This window comes from Macaca nemestrina, chromosome 3 (assembly GCF_043159975.1).
Source record: "Macaca nemestrina isolate mMacNem1 chromosome 3, mMacNem.hap1, whole genome shotgun sequence".
NCBI lineage: Eukaryota > Metazoa > Chordata > Mammalia > Primates > Cercopithecidae > Macaca > Macaca nemestrina.
Window position 1 is genome coordinate 18,099,753 of NC_092127.1, and position 19,991 is coordinate 18,119,743.

Sequence of the window (19,991 nt, forward strand, 5' to 3'; positions counted from 1 at the left end):
GGAGCCACCTTTTTCTGCACAGGATCCTGTCTGCCTCCTGCTACTGTCCATGATACCCAGACTGCTCATGCCAAGGGGCACCTGCAGGCCAGCACTGAGTTGCCCTCAGCCCCTCCCCAACTTCCTCCCAATGCTTGTAGGCATTCAAAGTTTGGAGGAGGCTAATGTGGCAGGGGGCTGGTGTGTCAGTGCTGCCCTGAGTGTGTGCACACCTAGCTGTGCTGTGCGTTCAGGCTTGGCCCCAACCCTGCTCCAAGGTCAGAGTGGGCACCAGCAGTGGGGAGAGGTGAGACAGTGGGAGCAGCAGACACTCCAGAGCCTGCAGGGGCAAGGGGGACTTCCTAGGCCCCAAGGGTGCAGACTGCAGAGATGCCTGGTCCCGTACTTGGGAAGGCGAGGCTCCGCCCATTCCATGGAGCATGCAGGCAGCCCCAGCTGCACCTCCTTGCAGCCTGGAGTGGCGATCCTTGTCCTTACTGGGCCCCTCTCTGCCCACCTTTCTGTGCCTGACCACACTGCTCCCCTGCCTTCAGGTTGCTGGACTCAGCACCATGGCAACGGCCCCTAGGGCAGCAGCCTCAGGGAGGGCACCTGCTGGTCCCTGGCTCCGGCTGGCTCTGTGGAGTGCAGACCCAGCTCTGCCTCTTCCCTGTGCCCTCTCTGCTGTGATGGCACAACAGTATTCTAATATATGAATATGTCACAATTTGCTTATCTATTTACCTATTGATGGATATTTGGGGAGTTTCCTGTTTTGGTAAATATTACTAAAGTTTCTATGAATATTTATGTATACGTTTTGTCTGGATATAAGTTTTTATGTATCTTGTGTAAATACCTTGAATTTGTAGTTCCAATGATTAGTATATATTTAATGTAGAGACAATGTAAGTTGAGTACGTGGTTAATTCATGCTTAAATTTACACATTTAGAAAGCTTCCAAAATGCTTTTAGAAGTAATTGTCACATTTTGTTTATTTTTTTAAAAAGACTCATTTTCTCACAAAATTAACTTGATATATTTATTAAAAATCTATTGACCATATATGTGTTAATTTATGTCCTCTTTTTTATTGATCTGTTGTTTATGCTAGTACCACTATAGCATAATTATTTATTTTTATAATACATCTTTTAATATGATACTGTAGATTCTTTAGATTTTTCTTTATTCAAATTTTTTGACTATTTTAGATGATTTGCTTTACTATGGAAATATTCCATTTAGATTGTCAACTTTTATTTAAAAAGTCTGATAACAATTCTGATTGGAATTGTGTTAAATTTTTATCTTATTTATATGTTAAGAATATATAAATAAAATTTATCAGCCAGGCACAGTGGCTCACACCTGTAATCCTAACACTTTGGGAGGCTCAGGTAGGTGGATCTCCTGAGGTCAGGAGTTCAAAATCAGCCTGGTTAATGTGGTAAAACCCTGTCTCTGCTAAAAATACAAAAATCGACCAGGCGTGGTGGTGCGCACACCTGTAATCCTAGCTACTCAGGAGGTTGAGGCCTGGGAATTACTTGAACCCAAGAGGCAGAGGTGTCAGTGAGCTGAGATCATATCACTGAACTCCAGCTTGGACGACAAAGAGAGGCTTTGTCTCAAGAAAAAAAAAATGTATATCTTAAAAATACTGAGTTTTTGAACCCAGAAATATATATTTTTTCCATTTATTTAGGTCTTTTAAAATTTTCCTCACAAGTAGATAGTTGGGAAAGAGAGGAATATTTTAATAGCCTTATCAGATAATTATATCTGATGATGCACAGCAAAACTAGACAAGTGGCAATTATTTACAGTTTAGAGTTAATGTGTAATATGAAAACATATAAGGTAATATTTTAAACTCAGGTCTATTAAAATTCATTGATCTATTTTGCAGTTTGAATAGATTGTTTTATGTATGCATTTGTCACTTAGGAATGTTGGTTCACAGAGTAATGCGAATGTTGGTTCACAGAGTATTGCAAATGTTGGGAGAAGCTGTAAGGGCTTGAGAGCTTAGAGAAATGGGGAAAGTCATCAATCTCATGCCATTCCTGAGTTCTTAAAATAAGCTGCATAGAGTCGATATCCTTCCTGCAAAGATTACATGAAAAGGTTGGGCTGTTGAGATGCTCCATAGGGAGGCCAAAACACTATAGTGTGTATTCTCACATAATACAAACGTTTGCTTGAGCTGTCAAAAAATTTTCAAACTATTAGCAGTTTTTGTTTCATGGTATTATTGAGAGGCATCTTCCATGAACCTCTTATACTCCTATGCATTTTTTCTGAGTGTGTAAAAATTGCAAAGCTATGACCTCAGCTTCTTTCATACAAGCCACTTTTCAGGTTTGTTTATGCAGACAGAAACCTGAGAGGTGAGATAATGCTTTAGGAGAACGTACCACTTAGTATCACATTAATGTTTAGGAAATGTATTACAGTGGATTTCATAAACCCGTTTTTTTGTTTTGTTTTGTTTTTCCTGTGGTGAACCCTGTCCATACACTGGCTCCCCTAACACACTGCATCATCAGGTGGGAGTTGGGACACAAAAAACACGTGCATCTATGCTGATATTCTTGCTATTTTTTTTTCCTGAGTGAGAGTCTAGTGTGGCGGAGACAGTAGTCTCTTGTCTTTTGTCAATGTCCATAGAAGGTCAGGGGTAATTTACTAGCTGATAAAATTATTTTGGTAGGAGAGATTCTGCTTCTAGCTCCTCTTCACATTGCTGAACTTACTCAAATAGGGTAAAATCCAAATAGTCCTGGCCACAAGAATAGGATGCTGATATAACCATGGCTTTCTGGTAAGTGCAGAGAAGAGGCTGTTCAGTGGAATTTGAAGGAAGACTCAGGGATTCAGTAGCAGACATTTTGACCAAACTATATATTCAATTGGCAATAAACAGTTTTCCATTTCTTGCCTATTATTGAGAAAGAATTGAGGACATGTTTGTAAGACAAGAGTCAGGGAGCAGGCTCAACAACAGCTGCCCGGAGTTGGACTTGTGGGTCAAATAAAGTATTCTAAATTACTTGCTATAAATGTGCTCTATTACAGGACATCTTAACCTGGTATCACAGAATTCAGGGGAAATTTATGGATGAGCTTCATAGGCTATGAAACCATAAAATTACATATAAAATTGCTTGATGATTCTGTTTTTTTGATAGAATACAATCTATAAATTTTATGACATTAACAAAGAGATCCATGATCCCAGAAAGATTCAACAAAGCATTGACTCTTTATATGAAACACAAAATAATTTGCAACAGTTTTATGAAAATACTTGAAATTTGTTTAACTTCCTCAAAGAGCATTGCCCTTACATATAAAAAAAAAAAAACCCACGCAAGAACCCCAAAACTCCTCTTCTTCTACCTACCTCAATTTCATTCTCATATGTCCATAATATAACACAGTTTCTCCCAATAATCTAGTAATTTTAGTGAGTATGGGAAATCAGAATATGAAGTATTTATTTCTGATTTTAGTATAAGTGAGTAGACAGCCCCATAAGTGAGCCCTATAAGTGAGTAGAAAGTAAATAAAGACTTACTTTCAAAATTTTTAAAGCAGACTTTTATTTTTCCAAATTATCATTAACTTACAAATGCTGAGAGCTGGAGTGAAGGTCTTACTGTCCATGATAGCTCCTATGGGAGCTCTGGGGCCCCCTCTAAAGAATTCATATGTCTACTTTCCAAATCATTTGAAAGGGTTCCTCCTCTAAATAATTTATATGTCTGCTTTCCAAATCATTTGAAAATCTCTACATGATAACAGTACCCATGCAAGGATAAAACACTTTTAAACTTGTGAGCAGAAAAAAAGAATATTGGCATAATACAGAATTCTAGAGTCCTCTATTCTTATAGTAGTCATTTATTTCTCTCTCTACGCTCACCCTCATAAATCTCTCATTTTTGCTAAATTTATTAACTAATATTTACCTATTTATCTAATATTCCCTTTTTATCCCAATGTCTCCCAATTTAGGTGCATTGCTAATAATTCAACACTGGACTTCATTTTGATGAATAATGGCTAGTACAGTTGGTTCTATCAAAGGTTAAGATGAAGTGTATTGGATGGTAAGGCATGGGAAGAGAAACTGTGTGTTCAAGTTCAAATGTCTGTGTACATAAACTTGAAAATAATTTGAAATGTCTATGTTAATTTTTAAAGATAAAGATAATCCTTATATTTCCATGTTTCAAATGAAATCTCTCTGTGTCTGTTGCTGTTTATTTGAATATTGTGAGAAAAGTATTCTATGTAAATATTCATCAAGATTGTGAAGTGGCAATTTTGGTCACTTTCCTCACAGTGTGTGACTGGGCTCTGCCAACATTATTGGGATCAAATTCAGTTGTGTTTGTGGATCCAGTGGCTGACCATTTGCTCTCCGGATTTCTAGTGCTAATGCAATTGAACAAAGACTTAGCCCCTGTACAAGGCAGCACCCTGGTCAGTAGCTTTTAAGTGAGAGATGAGAAACTGCTGTGAAATCTTTGTAGAGAGAGAACAATGGGGCGCCTGCTGCCCTGTGTGCTGTCATGGCAACCTCTCACCCAAGGTGTTCTTATTATTTTGAGATGCAGAAATTTCCCATGGGGTTGGAACAGCCTGGAAGGCATGTGAAAGAGTGCCTTTAGTTTTAATCCCAGTGTTTCATAATTTCTGTGTGAAAGTATTTGTTATACTTGTTTTCATTTTTTTCAAGTGTAACGTTTAAAAATCCAGTATAATTTTTAAAAAATGCAGGTTCCCATATTTCACTATTAGAACTCTTCCAACATTCTTTTGATATTACTGTGCTCTGATTTTTCTATACTAGAAAAAAAAGTCTCCTAACATATCAATAAGATATCTAATGTTGTTGTTATTGTAGATTAAAGTTGCTTTTACGTGCCTAATGCATCTATCCATCAAAATAAGCTAGTATTGGTATTAATCTGACAGAATATATTATTTTTGCCAAAATAAAACATCTTAATGTTAAATCAGAATTATGCATATTGAAATGTCTTCTTGGTAGCTTCTTCAGACTTCTCGCTAAAATATCTATACAGATGTGAAGTGATCAAAATTCACAGTTACATGGAAAACCAAGATTTAGGGGAAAAAATCCACTACAACCATAATTGCTAAAAACTTTTGGCCCGTCGCGGTGGCTCACGCCTGTAATCCAAGCACTTTGGGAGGCCGAGATGGGCGGATCACGAGGTCAGGAGATTGAGACCATCCTGGCTAACACGGTTAAACCCTGTCTCGACTAAAAATACAAAAAAAAAAAAAAAAATTTACCTGGGTGTGGTGGCGGGCGCCTGCAGTCCCAGCTACCCTGGAGGCTGAGGCAGGAGAATGGCGTGAACCCGGGAGGCGAACTTTGCAGTGAGCCGAAATCGCACCACTGCACTCCAGCCTGGGCGACAGAGCGAGGTTCCGTTTCAAAATAAATAAGTAAATATATAAAAAGAAAAAAAAAAAAAAACGAAGAAAATCTTTTACTAATTTCAAGTTGATGGATAGGAAGAACAATTTGGGAACCACCATGCTATGCCCATTCCTGGAAAACAATCAGCCCAGCTTCGTGAAAGTGAGTAGAAAAGCCCAGACGAATCTGCAGAGAACTGGGGTAGGGCAGAATGCTACCCTCCACCTGTTTACCCCACCCTTCCCCAGTCAGTGACTTAAACATTACAAAAAAGTTACTCCAGCCATTTTCAGAATTAAACTCTTATTGATTATTAAACAAAATTACTACCTTCTAAGAGCCAGGCTCTTGGGGAATAAATTATGTTCAGGAAAAAAAAGTCTTTTCAATGCATTCTGGTGTATGCAGCTCCCACAAATAAAGTGACATGAGTAGTTTTGAAACAGTAAAAGTTTTCTTTGCAGTGCAATATATGGAGTAGAGATTTTCACATATACTTGTATTGGGTAAAGGAAATGACAATGGGTTAGGATGATCTTATTGTAGTACTATGGAATTGATTGGATGAAAGGTTGTGTTTCACCAAACTTAGCTAGAAGCTGGAGATTTCCACTGGCATGTAAGATGAAGACCTGAGTAGGTAATTATACTAGCCCTACTGGGACAAGAGGGACTGTGTTGGTAGGAACCGGCTTACCTTCAACTGAGAATGAATATAGGAAAAAAAAAAAAAAAAAAAAGTAAAATATAAATTAATCAAAATACTAAGCTTTCAGAGGAAAAGTCCATTTAAAAAGTGTGTGTATGATTACAAATTTGACTATGCTAAAAATCACCATGTTGGTAAGTTTAATTATTCAGCTTAAGGTACCTTTTTTTTTTTTTTTTTTTTGGTTATTTTAGAAATCCCTTCCCTTATTTATCCCTATCTTTGACATTTAAAAAATAAGTTAATCTTAACTAGTTCCCAGCTCCCTTACTTCATAATTGTGTAATCTTGAGAGCATTTATTTATTTTAATGTAGCTAACTATATGCCAGGGTTTAGATATACTAGCTAATTTAATATTTATTTAATATGAATATTAGTAATCATAATATTCATTTAGATATAGTAGCTAATTTAATATTCATAAGCATTTGAAGTATTTTTAAATATTCATAAGCATTTGAAGTATTTTTAGATGTACTAGCTAATTTAATCTTCTCAAACATTTGAAGTATTTTCCTATTTTACCTATGAACAAATGGAAGCACAGACATGATACATGATTTGCCCAGGGTCACATAGCTAGTGAAAAGTGGAGTCTGGCTCTAAATTTCGGGGTAACAATGATGCTATGCTGCTTCTGACATCAGATATACTGATCTGTGTCATAAAGACTATGTGAACATTGAAAAGGTACACGACTTCTGTGGATTATATCTTGTATACAGTAAATTTGCAATGAATGTTAGCTTTAAAAATAAACACATTTTAGAATAAAAACATAATTTTAAAGTCAGCATAATATTACCTGAGTAATAGACTCAAATTTATGTACACATAAGTGTAGCAAAACTAACTGAATGAACTTTACCACAAAATGTGATAGGACTATAGGTGATAGATATGAGTAAGTATGTGTGTATGTGTATATATATATATATTTGGAATTTGTTTTCCTCCTAGATTTGTGACAAGTTGAACAGGGAGAGTTGGATTATTAAAGAAGATGGCCAAAGAACAATGCATTTGGCATTTAGTTTCTGTACAGGCTTTTCTGTGTATAATTAATAGAAGTAATAGCATAAAATTTATTGTTTAGAATATGTGAAATAACAAAGGAATTGATACTGCTGTTCTGCTCTCTGTTTTTTCTATCTATCTATCTATCTATCTATCTATCTATCTATCTATCTATCTATCTATCTATGTATCCATCCATCCATCTATCATCTACCTACCTACCTACTTACCTATCTAATAACACAGCTAAAACATTTTGTGGAACAATGGAAAAACTACAAAAATAGTTTGATAGGTGCATGAATGGAGTAGATAGATGAAAGATAGATGGATGGATGGATGGATGGATGGATGGATGGATAGATAGACCAAAATGAATTGTAAATTATTAAGTTTTTCTTTTTGTCATGTCCTAATGCACACCTAAATAAAATGAAAGACTTTCAAATAGAAAATTGTATTTCTGAAAATATAAAATTACTTTATAAGTGTAAATCTTAAAGTAAGAGACATTTAAGTTAAAAAGAGAAGTCCCAGGAGGGGCCTGAACTCTTTTTATTTTTAAATTATTTTTTGTGATATTCCAGTTGATACTTTGTTCCTACTATAAATCGACCATTTGTAATTATATAATTTTTATGACATACAAAGTGAGGTAATAATCAATAAGATGTGAAATAATTAAAAATCAAACTAGTTAATATATTCATCACCTCAACTATGTAACATTTTTGTGAGGAGAACATTTGAAATTTGCTCTCTTATCAATAATGAAATTTACAGCACTCTTACTATTAACTATATGCACCAAGTTGGGCAATAGAACCTCCAAAAAGGGGGGAAAAAATCCATGTTCTTCTTGTCTAGGATTTTGTACCTCTTGAGCATCATCTCTCCATTCTCCCATCCGCAGCCTCTATAACCATCATTCTATTTTCTGCTTCTATTAGTTAAATTATTTTTGATTGCACACATTCTCAAGAAGAAGACAAACAAATGACCAACGGATACATGAAACAATCCTCAACATTGCTAATCATCAGAGAAATGCAAATTAAGACCGCAATGAGATACCATATTACACCTGGTAGAATGGCTTTTATCAACAGCACAAAAGGTAATAAGTTTTGGTGAGGGTGTGGAGAAAAGGGAATCTTATACACTGTTGGCGTAAATGCAGAAATTAGCGCAGCCATTCTGGAAAATGATATAGAGGTCCCTCAAAAAACTAACAACATAGATATGTAATAACTGTCTTTATTAAAATGTGGGAATATTTATGTGACTATTCATGTAGAAGAAAGATCCCTAAGTTGTTCCCAAAATAAGTCGATCAGATAGAAACTGGGAGCAGTAAGATTCTAATTCATCTGAGGAAATATTTAAGTCTTTTATCACTAGGAACTTAGGCATTCGTTGAATGAATGACCCCTCTTGTCAGGAATCTGGTAGAACTAGCAAGTACTTGTGGTGGCTGAACTTTAAATTCCCTTTAAATGTTGTCATCCTATAGTTCTGTTAGAAAGTGGAGAAGATGAGAAAACATGTTCTGGTTGCTCCTGGAGTCATTATTTGTATTTTTGACTTCACTGTCCCCTGCTACTCCACTTTGTCAGGAATTACAAAGCCTCTTACGTGCAGATAATCCAACATCTTAAATCTGCAATCGATATATTATTCAACCAACCTCTTTATTTAATAGCAAAAAAATGCTTGGAAATTTAATCAGTGAGTGACCAATTCATGAATAGAGTCTACATATTCTACTGCGTGTCTATGATTTTCATTCTGTTCTGCTCCTGGCTGAAAGCCATTTCTGACTCTGTTCGTGACACCTTCATGTGACGCCTAGAAGTGCAAAAGTTATCTTAGCTCCCTTTAAGTAAAAAGCAAAAGGTTAGAATAGTAGGAATAAAAAGAGGATAAAGATTAGCAAATATGTGAGCTATGAGATCAATTGTACGTGGTTCACTGCGTGTCATGAGAAAAAGGAAGACTCAAGACTGATTCAAATTTCTGGTTTGTGTAGGAAGATTTAGAATTGGGGAAGAATAGTTGGAGGAACTTGACAGAATATTTTAAGGGCACATCAGGATGGTCATTCTGCATGTATTTAGTTTAAAATGTTGATGAAAAAATCCAAATCAGCTTATCATGTTGTCATTTAAATAGATGAATCTGAAACTCATGGTGGAAACTAGCTTTGGTGTTTGATAGCTATAAGTACACCAATAATAGGCAAAACTATGGGTCCAGACCTGACCACCCCAGAAAACTAGCATGGAGGGAGAAGAACAGTGGATTGAAAACTGGGGAACTCTCTTGGTAGGGGGCAAGTGGAAGAAATTTTTCTCTCTGCTGATGTTTTCTTTCATATGGAAGGAGTTCATCTTGCCTAGCACTCCCTCCTCTTTCTGTCTTCTTCACTCTTCTCTCATCAGATTGGTGACTTTGGAAAGAGAAGTGAGCATGCATATTTTGGGTATTTGGTCTCTTTTTCTCTTTCTTTTGGGTGCAAGACTACCTGTAAAGAACATATATTTTGCCCTGTTCTATGCATGGGATGGCAGAGTCCTAACTCTACAGGCAGTGTCTACTGACAAAAAACCACACCTTCCAAGACCACATTTATCATTAATACATGTTTGTTTTTCTCATGCCTGCCTGAAACTTAATATTTTTTGTCACAACAATGTCATAATCTAGAAAAGATAGAGAGGTGTTATTTATTGGGCTCCTGCAAACCCCAAAAAAGAAGATGCAGGGCCCATGAAACAGATTGGGGAATTATTGTTGCAGAGCCAAGAGCTATAGGGTCTTATTCTGTTATAGTAGCAGAGACTCTGGGATAAGGGAACAAGAGGATATACAGCAACCTCCTGCTGCTAGTCTCCAACACATTCTCTCCTAGAAGGGTTGTGCCCTAATAAAGAGGTCACTTTTCAAAATTTGCATGTTAGGGCAATTACTAAGTTTTCTTAAAATCAGACAGCAGTTAGTGTTCTGTATGGCATATAGAGAATCCTATTTGGCTTCTACAAACTACTCAAGCAGGAACATTTTAATTTTATGTGCATGTGCTTGGACAAGTGCATCTTAACTGATTGATTTAATGAAAGCTGATACATCCTATCAAGCAGATAGTATTCCAAGTATTAAATATACCATTGTAGATGATTCTTCATTCCAATTTTATAAGATAAGTGGAATGCCAAGTAGATATTTGATGTGCTTACATCTATTACATTTCTAGGAGATCAATAAAGACTCTGGTACCAGCTATACACCCAGGTGAAAAGAGAATGAGTGAGCAATTGACATCTCATATTGAATAGTCATTTACAAGCTCAAGACAGCTACTATTTTCCCTTTCTAAAGGCATTATACTGCCAATATAGAAAAAGGTCAGGATATCATAATACATCTGAAATTAGAATTCATTTTAATCATAATATAATCATCTAAATGCCATTATACTTACTCAAAGGTCAGTAACACTTTTCCCTTTGGGACAAAATATGGAGCTTTAACTTTGTCCCCTGAAAGTAAGGGCAATATGTTATGACAAAGTCAATCCTATTTCAGAGCTTACTTATTCCAAAAACTCTTCAGTTTATGCATAGTAAGATACACAAGACATACACACAAATACAAAACCCTAGAAACTCTGAAAAGGCTAAAGTGTCTTTTTCAAGTTGAGTTAATGAGGGACAATACTGAAGAACACAATACACCAAAGCTACTTCTAGCTGGAAAAATCATATTGATTGTTTTTTGACTATATGATTATTTCAATAGCCCTTGCTCCCAGATCCCAGAACTTCCTAACCCTCTAGATTCTATTATAGACAAAAGAGTTTTGTTTCTCTCAGAAAAGATATAACCATATCTCTGTATCTTTATCTCTCTTTCTCTGTCTCTCATATATGTGTGTGTGCATATATGGACATACATATACACATATATATTATACATATACATGTAAACTATTAAAATTAAAAAGGCTGTTATTTTATGGACTCTCCTTATTTCATGATATCTGTTAAAATTATAGTTGAAGATAGATTTTCTTGTTCTTCAGTACCAATTCTAATAAATTTTGCCTCATGCTGTGGCATGCATGGCTGCTGGGCAATACGGTTGAAAAGATGGTTTCTGTCTTAGAATTCTTATTTATCTTAATTCTGTATTAGACCTTTCTGTTTTATTTCCTTGACCCATATTGTATTAACTCAAATTGGATAATTTTTTAAATTGACATATGCTGACATATGCTTATGCCTACAAAGTTGAAGTTAAGTTTAATTTTTCTTGAGTCTACAAACACTCATTAATTTTTACATACATGTCTATATGCATGCATACACTCTCTCATGTCTTTAGTTATTAATTCCATAGAATGTTGTTTTCTATGATAAATAAATTTATGTCTCCTTCAAATTGGATTTTCTATACTGAGGGAGGAGAAACGATACTTAAATTGGTTACATTATTAAACATTTTATTGGAATAATGCCCATGGAATAGATATTAATATGTGAAAAGCTTAGTGTGTACCACTGGCAGCCAAACTGCTGTGGATATTATGGTATTCGGTCTTGTGGCTTACGGATATGCAGCAAGGAAAATTGTATTTGATAATCATGAGCGAAAGATTTATCTGATTGAAGTATTTTGATAATTTGCCCTACCATAATGATAACCCATGCGTAAGAAAATTGTTCAATGAGATCACTTAGACACAGGAAGGGGAACATCACACACCGGGGTCTATTGTGGGGAGCAGGGAGAGTGGAGGGATAGCAATAGGAAATATACCTAGTGTAAATGATGAGTTAATGGGTGCAGCACACCAACATGGCACATGTATACATATGTAACAAACCTGCACGTTGTGCACATGTACCCTAGAACTTAAAGTATAATAAAAAATTTAAAAAAGAAAATTGTTCAACTCATAATTTTGCCTTTTGATATGTAATTTTTAAATAATGAAGAGATTCCCACCATTTCCATTTTTAAAGACTAGATGCATAACTATCTTTAGGTAACAGAATATTGATATTTATATAGTTACATAAAGAGTAAGATCAGATCATTATAAACACGGAAATACTTCTTTAACACTACCTTTAATATGTGACTTGACTTTCATGTTTGAAGAAGAAAATCAGAGTTTATCATAAATCTTTTTGGTATTTGAATACAAATAGCTACTTATATTTTAGAATAATTCTACAACAAGTTTACTTCAATTTTAATACTTGTCTACTTCATAATAATGCTTTCATAATATATATATTTATACAATATTTGATTATTCTGTCATTTTAAAAATTGACATTCCATAAAGCAGATCATTTAAAGAAACAATTAATATTGGCTATTCATTTTGTATGTCTAATATTCTTAGCATATTATTATAATATCATGGCTTGATGTCCTGCCCCAGATCACAGGAATGGCTATAAAACTAAAACCGTGATGATCATAATATTTTTGCCTCTTCACCTAAGGTGATTAATCCTGTGGGTTGAGCTTTGTTGCAAATTGGCTTGATGAATATTTTTCCTTGAAATTTTTCAAACTCAACCTAGAATTAAAAATTCAATATTGCTCTAATGGTGAAATGTGAAAGATGTGAGACATGGGACTGATAATCATGGCCGAACCATTATGAAACAATGAAGCTATTATCTAGGATTTAAAATGAGAGAAGAGAGATAAGAAGATAATTGTAAAGCTATCAGGATCTGGTTCTAAATTATTGTATCGCTGTATTTAACCTTATCCTTTACAAACTTTATGGATCAATGAACTCTGCTTTTCTCATAAGCCCTGTGGGTTTTGGTTACTTTCAATCAAATGGAACTTGAAACAGAGCTAAAAGCAGGGAAAGCAGAAGGGAAGAATCAGGGCCATGGAGGGAGGGAGAATCTCTGTTCCAGAAAGCAAGGCTCTTTCAAGTTCAAGAGATGTGAAATAGACACTCTTGACTTAAGCAGATGAACTTCTAATGTTTTCATTTCATCCAAAGCTCTGTATCAACTTTTGTGACTCTATAACCTTTCTTCGTGCCACTGAAGGAGAGTGCACAGCATTTGAAGCACCAATCTCACCGCTTGTTTCAATCCTGTCTCTCACCCCTCAACCTCTAAACAGTCCTTTGATAGGCAGGCCAGTGGTGATTACCTCTTGCCATCCCTTGTTCATCACATGGGCAGGATTCTGCTAAAGGATCCTGGGTCACCTTCTCATATTCCCTCACCAAGCTCACAAATGGCTGTTGTCCATCTACTCTAGAAAGTCCTGTCTCGGAAAGCATCCAAACTCCCTGTAAAATTTGACAAGAAGTGTAAGGGTCTGAGATTTGAATTTGCTTACGAGCTATTGTTAGTTTGCTGTCAGAACATACGCGACTCCTTAGTCAGTAAAACAGGACTTTATAATACAAAGTCTAGCTGGCAGCATGAGCTTTGGATTCACATTGGTTCTCCTTGCCAACCTACCCCTGTCCCAAGTTCCAGGAAGGTGACGGTAAGCCAGGTTCAGGATGATGCTGTACACACTGTGAGATTTTATTACAGTTGAAGAGCCCCAAGATAAAGAAACCCTGATCTTTTGTAAGGGGGTGTAAGCAAATCTGCCCAAGTGGATGGAGACATTACATATATACGTATTACATTGGATAACAAATCTGCTTTCTACTTCAGAGAAAGAAACTATCTGTGTCTTCCATACCTGTTGAACATACAAATATCCATGAAAAGATACTCTGGAACAAAGGATGAAAGTGCCTCTACTGCAAGATATAGGAAGAAATACAAGTGACCCCTGGGTATTTGTCTCCCAGTACCCATTTACATTTATTGTTTCTCTCAGAGCACTAGAACTGCTGATGAGTTAATATGGCTCACAGTCATGAGGGTCTGAGCTTTATTCTGGCATGCAACTATATTTTTAAAATAGAAATTAAATCAGGACATGTTTTGATAGAAGATAACTTGTTTTCTTAGAATGATGGGTCCATGATGAAGAGGAATTGTGCCCCAGGACGGATTATATTCACATTCTCAGTTTCCACTGATTTCAATAATTTAGGTGGTGAGATTTGAGACTTTGGAATTTATGAATTTAAACGGGAGTTTAGACTTTGAGTTGATGCAATGGTGGGATGAGAACTTTGAGATCTTGGGATGGAGTGAATATATTTGCATTTGGAAGAGACATGAACCTTTGGACAATATAAGGAAGACTGTGGTAAGGAGAATGACAGACCCTCCTAAAGAGTCCACACCCAGCTCCCTGGGACCTGTGAATATGTTACATGGTATAGTGAAGGGGTTTTTGCAGAAATGAAGGTCACAGATGTTAGAATAGGCAGATTATCATGGATTACCTTGGTGGACCAAATCTAATCATATGAGTCTTTGAAAACAGATAACTTTCTCCAGCTAGAGAAGACATGTTTCATAAGGGGAAGACAGGAACATTTGAAGTGTGTAAAGGACCTGAAATGCTGCTGCTGGTTTGAAGATGGAAGGGGCAGTGTCATGAGAGATACAGGTGGCCTTAAAAAGCTAGAAGAGTCTTCAGCAAGGAAACCAGGACCTCAGCCCTACAGTTGTAAGGAGGTGAATCCTGCCAACAACTAAATGATGTCAGAAGTGGATTCTCCCCTAGAGCCTCCAGAAAAAAACCATGGCCAGCTGATGCCTTGATTTTGACCTTATAAAACCAGAGCAGAGGAAGCAGAGAGTCCATATGGAGTTTGACCTTTAAAACTGTGAGATAATAATGTATGTCCTTTAAAGCCACTGAGAATATGTTTATTTGCTGCAGTGCCAAAAGTAAGTAGATACACTATCAGTTTTGGACTGGATATGCGTATAAAGCTTTACGTTGGCCAGAGCAGTTTGAAGTCACCAGAAAGTAATGGGATCTGTTGCATATTTCACAAAAGGATGGAAAATGAAATATTTCACCTATGAAAATTGAAAGCAGTGTTTAAAGGTAGTAAGATAAATTTCCACGATTATACCTCAAAAAATGAAGAGTATAATATATTGATAATTTGTGATACAAATTTGGAAATATGTAAATCCCAGTTGTGAAAATGGGTAAGTGTAATGAAGCATATTCACAAAATATCTACTCTACAGCAGTTAAAAACAAATGGAATATCTCTCAATGAATCAACAATAATGGTTCTTGAAAACAGAAGTTTATATAAAAGAAGAAAATTTCAGAGGGATAAATGAAATATGATGTCATTTAGTCTTGCACACCAAAGCAAAGACTATTTAGAAGAGAAAATGAAAGCTATTTAAAAATTGTAAGCACAACATGGCATAATTTGACTTGAAATTTAGTTATCACATTGGTGTTAAGAAGGAGGGCAATTAATAGAAGGAAGACAAGAGAGATTAATTACTAACCTACATAGTGACTCAGGCAAGTGATAGTAGTAGCTTGTCTTAGGGTGGTAACAGTGGAGATAAAGAGATGTGCTCATATTGTGGAGAGACTGTGAAGGTAGAACTGACAATATTTGTTCCTACATGGAATATGAGAAGTGAGAAAATGAGTGAATTCAATAAATACTGCAAGTATTTTGGTGTGAGCAATGCAAAGAATAGAATTGTCATTAACTGTAATTGGGAATGATTACAGGAGCAGCATGTAGGGAAATCTATTATCTCCTAACTCATTGCATGTTTGATACAGTCTTCTTTGAATTCTGCCTGATAGAGGAAGCAGCAGTGTACACATGATGTTTAAAGCAATACGACTGAATGAGATCAAAGAGGATTCAAGTTTCAATGGAGAAGGTTCCAAGTCCTGAGCCCAGACCGGGCATTCTAAAACTTGTTAATAACTGAGATGAGGAGACACCGGCAAAGAAAAACAAGAAGTAGCAGCCAGTGTGGCAGTAGTAAAGCCAGGGGATGGGGCACTCTGGAAGTCAAGTCAGGAAAATGATTCCAGATGAATAAAATGATCAAGACTATCAAATATTACTGACAGGTCAAGTAAGACTAAATTTTGACAAACAAATAGTTGTCATTGATGAGATTGTTTTTGTGCATTGCTGGGGACAAAAGCTTGTTTTGACTAGGTTAATGAGACAAGGAAAATATAATTTGGGACAGTGAGTAAAGAAAACAGTTGGACACAGGAAGGGGAACATCACACACCAGGGCCTGTTATGGGGTTGGGGAAGGGGGGAGAGATAGCATTAGGAGATATACCTAATGTAAACGACAAGTTAATGGGTGCAGCACACCAACATGGCACATGTATACATATGTAACAAACCTGCACGTTGTGCACATGTACCCTAGAACATAAAGTATTAAAAAAAAAAAAGAAAATTATCTTAAGTAACTTTGCTCTTAAGAGTTAAGAATGAAGGAGGGACTAACTGGAGGGAAATATTGAATCAAGGGATTTTTAAAAATAAATAAGATGTTACATTGTAGTTTTATTATAATAAGAGCAATCAAGAAGTGAGGAAGAAACTGACCAGACAGATGACAATACAGAGCTGCTGAAGCAAAATAATTGAGGACATAAAAATGGGCAGGATTTAGTTCACAAGGGAAGAGGCAGCCACATCTGTCTATGAAAGGCTGCAGACAGTTCATTCATAATAGCACAGAGAAAGATAGAGTAGGTGGGTGCAGATAAAAGTAAGTGGAGGTATGTGCTTTGAGGGTATTTGAAAATGATCTTCTATTTCTTTTCACAATAAAACAAGAAACTAGGTCAGTAGCTAAAAGTGAGATAAAGATATGGGGTGTTAAGTGTTCGTGTAAAGACAAGGTGTGAAAAATCCATCTAGGAAAGTGGGAAAATGTAAAAACTAAGGAAATGTTGTAGGATTGCCAGGCTACTGAGAGACCAATTAAGGTAAGTAACCAGAAATTTGAAATGAGACCACATGATTTTATTCCTTGTTCCTTCAGTTGCATTAGGCAATTCAAGTGACTTCCAGAGGTGGTAGGTTGGACTTAGCCAGGGTGCGGTGTTTCTAGGCCAATATTAAAAAGGGTGAGAGAAGCAAGGTGGTTGATTGTGTATGCAAAAGAGTGACCAAAATAGACTGAAAGCTGGACTAAAAGGAAGGAAAGAAAATGAGGGCATGCATGGGATGAAACAAAGAAACTTCAAGAGGAATGATTTTACTATAAATCCTAACAGATTGAAGCAATTTGGAGTTGTGTTCAAAACATATAAAGTGGTAGACTGGGAACACACTGCTTGGAATGGTGTCAGATGAGGTTTTTGGTAATGAAATTACTCTAGGATATAACGTTGGGGGCAAATTAGGGAGTTAGTGAGTTATCAGGAGAAAAATTAAGGAAGTTGAGAAACTCAAAGTCGCCTTCAGTAGTAGACAGATTATCAAATTTTCATCAAAAGTTATGATTGGAGCAATGTTAAAGGGAATCAACCTAAGTGTTCATCAATGTGTGAATAAATAAAGAAAACGTGGTGCATATGTCAATGGAATACTATTTAGTCACAATAAAAGAAATCATGCAATTCGCAGCAACATGGACGGAATTGGAGATCATTATGTTAAGTGAAAAAAGCCACGTGCAAAAGGGCTATCACATATTCTCACCGATATGTGGAAGCTAAAAAATTTGAACACATGGAGATAGGGTGAAAAATAGATAACAGAGACTGTAAAGACTGAATTGGTTGGCAGACAAGCAGAGAAGTGGGTTTAAGGTTAAAAACATAAAGTAAGATCAAGGAAATAAATCTGATGTTTGATAGCAGAGTAGGGTGACTATACTTAACAAAAATGTATTGTACTCCAGTGGTGATTATAGTAAACATCCCTGATTTGACAATTAATCATTATGTATATATAACAAAATTGCCTGTGTACCCCCCAAATTTGTACAAATATATTTTTTAATTAGAAAAAGTAAAAATATAAAATAAAATAGACATTAACATTTTATTTTCTTTCTTTTTTTTTTTTTTTTTTTTTTCCAGACTGAATTTTGTTTGCTCTTGTTGCCCAGCTGTAGTGTACTGGTGTGATTTCAGCTCACTGCAACCTCCACCTCCCGAGTTCAAGCTATTCTCCTGCCTTGGCCTCCCCAGTAGCTGGGGTTACAGGTGTCTGCCACCATGCCCAGCTAATTATTGTATTTTCGGTAGAGATGGGGTTTCACCATGTTGGCCAGGCTGGTCTTGAACTTCTGATGTCAGGTGTTCTCCCCTCCTCAGCGCCCCAAAGTGCTAGGATTACAGACGTTAGTCACCGCACCCAGCCAAAATTAACATTTTTAGGGAATGAAAGATTGAGAATCAATGACTACAGTGCAGAGGAACAGCAGATGATAGGGTTTGAGGGCATGAACTTCAGAGCTAGTAGTTTTCGGAAGGAGTGGGAGTGGCCTGTAAAGTGCATTGAGAAACCAGGACAACAGTCCTTACTAATCATGCTGAGTACCTCTACCGAAAAGTTCTAGTGGGAGAACAATGTACTCAAAGGAGAGATAGGGAATTAATTGTTAGAGCAATAAGGTGAACGAGCTGTTCCCGGAAAGAATGGAGAGTGTAGGGGATTTGGCTGAGGAAGAGTCATGAGCTGCTGTGACATGATGGAAGGTTTGAAGGATTGAGGTAAAGCCATGTTACAGAGTAGGTGAAAACAAAGAAGAATGCACTCACAACATCAGAAGAGTAGAAATATCCAGTACAAAAGGGAGATGAAACTGTAGGAGGGAAATAGAAAGCAGGTTTTAAATATAGTTGTGGCATTTTCTTTAATCTGGAAAATAATTAATAATTGGTAAAAGAAAAAATGGAGCTTTTATAAAATGCTAAGTGTAAGCTATATGGGTACCCCAATATTAGCTCTGACAAAATAACCTGAGGACCTGAGGTCTAAGGTACTTTTATTGGTATTATTTCAGTTTTGTTTGTTTGTTTGTTTGTTTTGTAGAGATGGGATCTACAGAGGTTGGAATCTAGAGATGTTGCCCAGGATGGTCTTGAAATCCTGGGCTCAAGCAATCCTCCTGCCTTGGCCTCCCTAAAGTGATGGGATTACAGGGCATGAGCCACAGCCCTTGGACTGGCATTTTGCTTTTAAATGGTACTGATTTATGCCTCAAAGACTCATTTTTCAGTCCACAGGGACAATTATTTCAACTTATATTATCTTAGATATTAGGATGATCTCAAGAAGTAACTTTTAAAATGTACTTCCGCCCTAAATTAGAGAGATGTGACTTCTATTTTTAACAAAAATTTCTGAATAACGGATGTTACATTATGCGGTTTTAGTAGGCATATTCCAAAGTCTCATCTTTTTACTCACAATTCACTCTCTGAATCTTATCACCTTTACTTTTAGTCACTATATTCTATAAAGGTCTAAAACATTTTTCTGCATTATATGAAGTGATTTTCTCTGTCTTTAAAGGTACTAAAGCCTGATAAAGATTGTACTAAAAATAAAGCTAAAGACCAATTTCACTCATGAATATCTATGCGACAATCATAAATAAAATATTAGCAAACAGAATTCAGCAGTACATTTAAAAGTGATACAGCATACCAAATGGAATGTACTTCAGAAATGCAAGAATGCTTCTTCAATGAGGAAATATTTTAATGTAATTTATTATATTAATTCTAATAAAATAAAATTTATTATTAATGCCACAGGTTCTGAAAGGTATAATAAAGTGCACATTCTGAGTTTTAAAAAGGCTCAAGAACATGGACAGCAGATAATTCCATAATATGATTAATTTGTGTTTGTGTTTGTGTGTATGGGTACAACA